Here is an 8329-nt window from a genome sequence, read left to right as displayed (position 1 = left end):
AAAATCCACACCAAAATGTATTTCTAGACATACTATTCAAACTTGATTTCTTGGCTATCTCGAGGCCACTTTGAGAAGGCAAAATCTCACTCCTAACAAGCCATAGTGGATTAAAGACTCTTTCATTCTTAATTCTGCCATTTGTGTTCTAGAATATAACTGAATTTTCCATTCTTTAATGGCATCTGGTTTCTGGATTCTATTTTCTTTTATTTCTGCTTGCAAGCTAGCCAATTCTTACCTAAACTCATCTCATTCTCATAATACTTTAGCCAGTAGCTGCCAACACATATTTACTCTCAATCTTTCCAGCCACTTCCTGTGAGGTTTATGCTCAGGTGTCATACACTTTCCTTCAACGTGGTCCTAAAAATCACAGTGTAACAGATCCTCATAGGGTTCCAGGTCTCAGAGTGATTTCCAGCAGTCTCCACCTAGCCACTACGCTGCATTTTTTAATCCATCCATTTCAGGTACAAATTTCTATAATAGTCAGGATAAGATAAGGGCTTGAACAAATACTATCTAAATCACAGTGGATCAGACACTATAAACTTATTTCCTACTGGGAATATATGCTTATTTTCCACATTCCAAGGCAGGTTAGGAGATAGGGAATGTGTGCTTCATTCTGTCGCTCAGGCACCCAGAATTATTTGTTTGTCCAGGCCTTCAGTTACTAGTCTTGCCCATTCATCTAGTAGATAGAGAAAGAGAGAGAGGATTAAACAAAGGAAAGGTTTATATAACCAGCCCAGAAAAGTGCACACCACTTTCGTCAGTTGTGTTAGCCACAACTTTATCAGATGTCTTTCTTTCTCTTTTCTTTCTTTCTTCCTTTCTTCCTTTCTTCCTTCCTTCCTTCCTTCCTTTCTTTCTCTCCTTCCTTCCTTCCTTCTTTCTTCTTTTTTTGTGTGTACTAAATTTCTTTGTCTGAAGGAACAAATAACAATTAAAGAACTTAAGTGGATGTTGTGATACAACTTACAGGAAACGTAAAAGAAACCCCAACATGCATGCACTGCCGTGGTGAGCAGGGAGGTCATCCTGTGGCTCCGGGGAAGGTAGCCTCAGGCTTAGCTCTCATCGTCATTGTCTCCCAGGGTGTGCTTGTCAAAGAGATACTGTACTGTGCCAGGTTCCAGGGCTCTCATCCTGCACAAGTTAGTTCGATGGTCACCCAGTTCTTTGATGGACTTCACCTGCTCATTCAGGTAATGTGTCTCAATGAAGTCACACAAATAGGGGTCCCTTTTGTCAGTGGTGAGTTTGTGCAGTTCCAGTAGTGACTGCTTCATGTTTTTTTCCAAGTGTCATGCACACTCCATTGCATTCAATCCAGTTCTCCCAGTTATCATGGTCTGGTTTCTTAAAATCCTGAAGGAAGATGTGGCCACCTCGTTGATTCTGCAGCTTCATCAGTTTCTCAGCATGTTCCCTTTCCTCATGAGATAGATGGGCTAAATATTTAGCAAAGTTCTTCAAAGTCACATCATCTCCATCAAAGTAGAAAGATGTGGACAGGTACACGTAGGAGGCATAGAGCTCCAGGTTGATCTGGCGGTTGATGGTGGCCTCTGAGTCCTGGTGGAAGCTCTGGTGCACCTGCCAGGCAGACGCGGTCATTATGGCAGGGGGCGGCAGCCACAGTGGCTGTGCGGTGCTGGAGCGGTGGCAGGGGGCCTGGGAGCTGTCTGAAGATGCTCGGAGTTGGTGGTGGAGGACTGGCTCTGGGTGACCGGCTGGGACAGGGGACAAGTGCCAGGTTTTGTTCAAACACTGTTGAAGCAAGAAGCCGCGGGGACTCTCAGCGAGAATGTCTAACTGCAAGGAGCCTGGACATATATTTATTATATGCCAAAGAGGAAGACAATATGAATTGTGGAAAAACCTAGCAGTTTCTGACACAATGTCCCAAATAAAATAGAAATACAAAGGACTACACAAGAAATATATTTTGAAAGATTTAAATGGATTCCAACTCGACAAATGATTTTATTGGAAGTCTGAAAATTATACTAATATAGATCTGAAAGCTAGAGAAAATAATGTAAGCAATATAGCAACAAAATTATACAGGAAAGAGCATAACAATAAAACTGGGAACTTCCAGAGAAAAAAGCTATGTGGATTTTCAAAAATTCTGAGGAAAGCAAATAAAGCACCTTATAATCTGACGGCGTTGAGTTGCTGGTGTGAATAAAAAAAGAAAAAAATTTAGTGTGACATATGAAATGTAACTTACAGGCGGACCATGTTTACAGATTCAGAGACAGACTTTTCTTCTCTGTAAGGCCTAACTTTCTCCAATCAGTAATAAAATTAGATGATAATTATATGGCAAACAAAATGAATTGCTTTACAAATATTCAGACTTGAGGCCAGATAATGGTGCAAAAGGAAAACACAATGCTCTGAGTGGCTGACTCACATGGGAAGGTTCCAAGTTCACATCCAGGAACATCCCTGAGTATATTAGAAGTCTGTGTACCCATGATCCAGGGCTGGCTGAAGCTGGCAGTGGATCACAGCATCAATACCCTATTGAGTGTAGGAGTGCTATCTTACTTGTTCATACAAGAAATAAATGAACTTGAAGAAAAAAAAAATTTAGACTTGACCTACCCCCCCCAAAAAAAAAGAGAGGAAAAAAAGAGAGAGATGATTTCATTATGATTATAAAAGGGAATCTGAAGGTCTTTTAAGGTTTTATATTTTGACAATGTATAAGGATCTGTATCTAAGGATAGAAATCCTCATGATCACAGGGTTACAGGTGTTCAGAATGGTGAACATCCTGGCATTTGGGCATAGGAGAAATTGCTATGGTTAAACTGAAAGAGAAGAACAGGTCCACTGGGACTTGCTTTAAACGTTGTGACTCCCAATCGTTGTTTTACTACTAGGAACATTGTGGGGTCTAGAAAAGTTCTGAAAATACATTTCCCTTCAGTGTTTTGTTTATCAATAATTATCAGTCATTACTTGAACTTAGCAAATTCAGAGCTATTGGGAAAAGTAAGCAATTTTTCTACCAATTACAGCTTTGTGTGAAAATGGAGCTAGTGTCTGGGAGATAGTAATAGCACTGGATTAGAGCTACCTTTGTGAATGTGTCACTCTGTAGGGCTCCTTCCATAGTTCAGATAATGTATCCTAGTTATTCGAGGTCTGAGACTTATCAAAAGGGACAGAATTAATCATGCTGGGTTGTGTGATATGTTTTGGAGAATGGACATGACTCCTCTAAAATGAAAACGGCAAAATAATTTTCTATGGGCTTTTGAATCCTAAGGTTACCCTCCTGTTCCCCCTATCGTCCATCTCTAGATTAAAGCTTGGAATAATCGTCAGATTTTACAGTGACGGGGGGGGGCAGGGAGGCAGTGTGCACCTGGAAACCATTTTCTTGATTTGTGCTGGCTGGAGTCCTGGCGATATAACAGCAAGTATGCCTCTCTGGGATTTCTTTGAAATCTGGGTAGGATGATTTGTCTGAAGGGAGGAACTGGGGGATGAAGGGTGGGGAAAAATTCATTCCTGGTGGCCACATTGTTGTTCTGCATTGGAGAGCCTGGCTTGACTTGGGTCCGAGTTGAAAAGAAATCAACAAGGCAGCCTCAAGTATGCAGAAATTCACTGCTGTGAACTTGCCAGTTTTTAAAACATAACTGGGTATTGTATCCATTGTTGGGAGCTGCCAGCATCAGGCTCACACAGTTCTAGGTTGAGGATCTTTCCAATAGCTGTGCAAATTGCAAGGTGTTTTCATCTGCTTTTAGCACATTCAGAAGATGACAAATAATTATCTCTTTGCTTACATTACCTGGAAATGCACAATAATAAATTTGCCTTGGAAGTTCCCTTTGTTGTGTCATTGAGCATTCATATACTTGAAAGTTGTTTTTCTTTTTCTTATTTGTACAAACTAGGGAGCTTTAAAATTCAAAATATATGTTGCCCAAGGAGAATAAAAAAAAATGCAACAGGATGAAACCAATATACGAACATTCTTCATACACTTTTAAGTAGTGTTCAACTTTAATAAATGTATACCTTTCAGTTCCTATTCTCCTTCAGTGCAAAGCCATACAGCTAACTTTTAAAGAAATTGTGGTAGAACAATAATAGCTTGGGGAGTACCTACTATGTGCCAGGACCTCTTACACATTCTTTTTAATCCTCATAACAGTGATCAGGACAACTGTTACCTGCTGTTTAATGATGAGAAAAGTGATGCTAGGGCTGGCTCTGTGGCCTTGTGGATAAGGCAGCTGGATCCCGTAGGGCTACCTTATAGTTTGAGTCCCAGACCAGGTTGCTTTAGAAATATGGCAGGTGCTTCTGTATGCATGTCAAAATCCTGAAAGGAGGGAGAAGAAATTGTAGCATACTATTCTCCTCTCTCTCACTCTCTCTTTCTGTTTATGTCTCTCTGTCTTTCTCTGGTAAGCACATGCATCTTCTGGGGGAAAAAAATAAGAGAAGTGATTCTAGGATAAGCTGACTTCTTCAAGGTCAGGCAGTTAATAAATGTTTGCTTTTAGATTTGTTCTGTGGGCATAGGCATCAGGAATCATACACTTTAGAGCAGACTTGTTTATTATCATGATTTTATTAATCTACTTTCTCTCCGATAAAATTATTTTTGGTTCTAAATGTACATTATTATTTGTATACAAAAAAAGGCAGCATGGCCTGATGTTTGAATCCAGAAGAACTAGGTTGAATTTTGACTTTACCACTTATACATTTGTTATGCTTAGTTTATATGACATCAAATTTTTGCATCTGAAAAGTAGATGTAATGATCACACATAAGCTATAGGGTCATTTTTTGGATTAAAATACAGTAATAATTCAATTACTATACTAATGTTAATTAGTACTTCAATAAACTCTGAGAGAAAATTTATACTGAAATAAGCACAATAAAATGCAAATCATCCTTGAAGAGCTGTCTGTTTTTCCCACTTGCCCATTTTTTAATTTTCTTTTTGCAGGTATACTGTTTGAGTTCCCTATTCACTCTGATTATCAGTCTGAACCATAATTTACAAATATTTTCTCTAATTCTGAGAGTTGTCTCTTCACTCTGATGATTGTTTCCTTTGCTATACAGAAGCTTTGTTAGCCTGCTCTAGTCCAGTTTTTCCATTTTGGGAATTATTGCCTGTGCTTAAGGGGCCTTATTTAAGAAATCTGTGCCTACTACAATGTCTTCAAAATTTCTCCTGTGTTTTCTACTGGTAGTTCTATGGTTTGAGGTTTTATGTTTAACTCTTTGATCAAATGTCAATATCTATTTTTTTATGGCTGAGCAGTATTCCATATCGTATATGTGCCACATTTTTTTTCAATCCAGTCTACCATTCTTGGGCATTTAGTTTGATTCCATATCTTACCAATTGTGAATAATGCTGCAATAAACATAATGTACAGGTCTCTCTCCGACTGAATGTTTTTCTATCATTTATGTATTACTGGATAATATGGAATGGTATTACTGGTTAATATGGTAGTTATATCTGTAGGATTTTGAGATATCTATGCATTGTTTTCTACAGTAGTTTTACTGATATTTGCTACAAAGTGGATTAATATAGAGGATTTAATGCTAGGCAAAGGCCAAACCATGAAAGACAGATATTGCATATCCCCACTCAATATAAACAGAATGCCTGCACTTTATAGCAGAAACCAAAAGACTGAAAGATACAACAATGGGGATGGCTAGCGTCAATACCAGAGACTGTATTGTGGATGGGGTGGATAGTGGGAAATGGGAAGGAAGAGATCATGGGAAAAAAAAACACTTAACACATACAATGGAAAGTTATCTGTTGAGGATGATGTATATGTTAACATCTTTGCTTGGTTGATATACAATGCATGTAGGCTTTGAAAAAACCACTACAGTATGCTGTTAAGATGTACTATGACTAAATTGTCTCTTTCCACGTATGCTGGATGTACATCCCCACATACTTTCATTCTCCACATACTTTCACCTTCTTTTCCCTCAAACCTGTACAATTCAATATATTAATAAATTAATAAACCCAACTTTAATTACCTGAGACACTGTTATCTGCATAACAAGACAATCTGTCTTTACCATACATTATCTCCCCGCATCCTTCCATAGTTTCTATCCACCTCCTCATCCAAATGCACCAAACTCTATTTCTTTCATGTCTCAAGGTGATATACTGTATCAGTTCCCACCATCTGATTGACTCTTTGACTTTCATGTTTTTGTGGAACTCCTGTGCATACATACACAATTTTTTCTTCTTATCAATCTGTCTTGTAACAACTTCATTTGTAGGCCAGAATAAAACAAACAAACAAAAAAAACATAGAAAGGTAAAATGAAGCAAATTTAATCCCTTACACATTCATTCATTCAGAGATTTATTGAGCAGTGACTATCTGCTAAACCTAATATTGGTCATTGAGAATATACATATAAAAGACCAGTTTCTGTGCTCAAGAAATTCCACTCTGGGGAACCAGCAGTTAGCGTAATGGCTATGTCACTGGACTCCCATGTAGTCGACCACGGTTCACGTCCTGGACCCAGTGGCTTAAAACTCACGCCGGGCATGTGTGCGTGCGTGCCCAAGATCCCAGAAGGAGAATGGAAGAGAAGGGATTGTGGCGTGACCATCCACCCTAGGGGGTGATTTCTCGCTTTCTGCCTCTATGTCTCTGTCTGGCGAGCGCACGTGCCCTATAGCAAAAACCTCTCAAAAAAAAAAAAAAAAGAAAGAAATTCCACTCTGGTGGGTGGTGGGGAAGAAAGGAAAGCAACTGTTTCTATCACAGGGACACATATACCACGTGCCCTATAGCAAAAACCTCTCAAAAAAAAAAAAAAAAAAGAAAGAAATTCCACTCTGGTGGGTGGTGGGGAAGAAAGGAAATCACAGGGTCACATATACTGTGATGAGTTCCAAACAGCGCACTGGGTCAGTCCTAAACATAGACTGACTGACTGTGCAAAGCTGATACTGAAAATGAGATTTGATGGATGAGTGGAAGTAAATCAGGCAAAAGAAGGTGAAGGAGAGGCAGAGGGCATTGCAGAGGGAGAGAGTGGTGTGTGTACAAGCGCAATACTATTAAAATGCAGGACACTCTCCATTAACTGCAAGTTGTTCAGGCTGGCACAAGCACAGGATGCAAAGGCGAGTGACAGGAGGTCTGAAGAGGCAAGCTTGAGCACCAAGAGACCAAAATGGTCACACTGAATTCAGATGTTGGGGAAAAAAAAAATCCCACCACAGATGGTACTATTATATTTAAAAGAGAATATGTTTTAAAGAGGGTAGGTGAGCAAGGGCAAATTTGGAGAGGCCTGCGTATTCCAATCAAGGAGTCATTATAATTTGGTGAGTTGAATCATAGCACATCTGTTGACCAGGCAGTTAAATGTCAGCACCCTTATGTAGCAGGATCTGCAGTTTAGTGAAAGGAAATAAACCGTTGGAAATATTAGACTTTAGTATGCTTTATACATGTTGATTTAAAATGTAAGAGTAAATTTTTCTTACTGAATGCATGGCATTATAGATTATACTAGCCAACAGGAAGGAGTTCTGCTAAAAATCTATGCAATTTTTATGAGATAAGCTCTTCTAAGTTGACTGATGCTGCCATGGATTTACCTAAATTTTGAAATAAATATCATACAAGACAAGCAAAGGAAATGAGTAACAAGAAGTTGCAAATAAATATCATACAAGACAAGCAAAGGAAAAGAATAACAAGAAGTTTTCTTTTTCAAAATATTTATATCCTATTGTACCTGCCTAGTTGAAACATTTGATTCTTCAAATTTGGGGCATATAAAATTTCTGTCTGAATGTTCAGGAGGCTTTTCTTTACCCAAAATAAATGTTTATTGAGAAAATCTTTCCTTTAGAAGCATTGTAATGAAAAGGAATCATTCTTCTGAAACTTTCCCAGTGGAGCATTTCCCCCCTTAAGCTATGCTTGCTTACCTTCCAATTCAGATGTGTTTTTTTTTAAAGAATATCTTTTAAATTGTTATATTTAATTTTATTTATTGTTATTATTATTTTTTAATTTTCTATAGGGCATGTGCACTCACCCGGACCTGGTGGCTTAAAACTTACGTCGGGCATGTGTGCATGCGTGCCCGAGATCCCAAGAGGAGAATGGAGGAGAAGGGATTGCTGCGTGGTCATCCCCCCCCAGGGGGTGATTTCTCGCTTTCTGCGCTTTCTGTCTCTCTGTCTCTCTGCCTGGCGAGCGCACGTGCCCTATAGCAAAAACCTCTAAAAAAAAAAAAAAGAACTGA

The 8329-nt window shown here is 38.9% G+C and overlaps 1 pseudogene; it reads right to left on the bottom strand.

Moving 5' to 3' along the window:
• Nucleotides 1-1076: 1076 nt before the first annotated feature.
• The window catches only part of LOC102485497 (ferritin heavy chain pseudogene), a 20121-nt pseudogene continuing 12868 nt past the window's right edge, over nucleotides 1077-8329 (bottom strand).

This window comes from Tupaia chinensis, unplaced genomic scaffold, assembly GCF_000334495.1.
Source record: "Tupaia chinensis unplaced genomic scaffold, TupChi_1.0 Scaffold000013_1, whole genome shotgun sequence".
Classification (NCBI taxonomy): Eukaryota; Metazoa; Chordata; class Mammalia; order Scandentia; family Tupaiidae; genus Tupaia; species Tupaia belangeri.
This window is presented reverse-complemented; position numbering and strand designations above follow the sequence as displayed.